This window comes from Octodon degus, unplaced genomic scaffold (genome assembly GCF_000260255.1).
Source record: "Octodon degus isolate 3935 unplaced genomic scaffold, OctDeg1.0 scaffold00191, whole genome shotgun sequence".
Lineage (NCBI taxonomy): Eukaryota > Metazoa > Chordata > Mammalia > Rodentia > Octodontidae > Octodon > Octodon degus.
Genome location: NW_004524767.1, coordinates 1,191,519 through 1,192,896, shown reverse-complemented (window position 1 = coordinate 1,192,896; position 1,378 = coordinate 1,191,519). Strand labels below are relative to the sequence as shown.

The following is a 1,378-nucleotide window of genomic DNA, read 5'->3' as shown; positions in this document are numbered from 1 at the left end:
TTCTCAAGAACTACAGTACTTGGCCTACGCAACTAGTGAGGGTGTTTTTGTACTGTAGCTTTGTTAACCTTACTAACCAACTGTGGAAAGCCCATCGATGGGCCAGCGATCCACAGGTCAGAATATAGGAGAGAACAAAATACAAGTTTAAAAATTTGCAGTATTCTCTGATAGATACTTTTGCCAAATACCCATTGTTACCTATGTACTAAAAATTAAAACTTCCTACTGAGCTGGGGATATAGCCTGCCTGGCAAGCACAGAGTCCCAAGTTCCACACCTGGTACCAAAATAAACAAACAAATAAATATCTGATTTTGCCTAATTTAAATTTTGTGTACTGACAAAAAGGTGGAAAATGTTCTGATCCTATAACTGTTGTTTATATTTAGTGGACCATTAAAATGGACAAGAGGTAAGGAAAGTCATTTCATTTTATTTTTAAATTTAAAAAAAGTTTAGGGCTGGGGAGATAGCTCAGCAGCATTAGTACCTGCTGGCAATTCCCAGTACTGCAAAAGCAAAAACAAAAACAAAAACAGTGTTCACTTCAGCAGCACGTATACTAACATTGGAACGATACAGAGAGGATTAGCATAGCCCCTGCGCAAAAATTTGTGAAGTGTTCCATATTAAAAAAAGAAAAAGTTTGATCCTGAAATATTTAATGAAATAATGTGTTAATAAAATATCCTGTGAAATAACTTTTTTTTTTTTTTTAGCTCTGGCAAGCTGTATTAATGAAAAATTTTGTGTGATTTATTTTTCACCAGTCTGTTACTTTGTAATGTTTTCCACATGTTGTGCCCAGCTCGATATTATTGCCGCTATAGTGGTGGACACCAGTTTTGGCCAACATGGCCTAGTACTCTATTTCAGATTTCCTCAAGGCTGGGCAGTTGTTGGCAAGGATGACCAATTTTACTTTGCCCCGGCTGATCATCTTAGGCATCTGCTTGTACTCTAGCACGTATTTTTCACTTTTCATAACAAGTTGAAGCCTAGAATTGATGGACTCCAGAGAGTTTTTTGTCTTCTTGTGGCCACAATCTTCCTGCCTTAGGTGCGGATCGCCCTCAACCAGGAGTAGCACCTATGAAATAACATTTATTTGTTTATTTACTTATTTATTTTTGTATTTTAGAGAAGGGTTTACAGGGTGTGCAGTGTCTCACTACTAGATCGGACTCATAGTGACTCACCTGTCTACAGCCTCCCAAGTGCTGGGATTACAGGCACACGCCGCCGCTTCCTCTCAATCGCCACCTCAGGGCGCCCTGGGGCTGGGGCGGCAGGAGGCCCCGGGATCAAACCTCCGGCCCCTGCACAGGCTTGCAGGCGCTTTGGCCTGCCTGAAATAACTTTTAATGAAGTAGAA

The 1,378-nt window shown here is 40.4% G+C and overlaps 1 pseudogene; it reads left to right on the top strand.

Moving 5' to 3' along the window:
• Positions 1-541: 541 nt before the first annotated feature.
• Positions 542-637, top strand: LOC111813486 (annotated as a pseudogene).
• Positions 638-1,378: the final 741 nt, after the last annotated feature.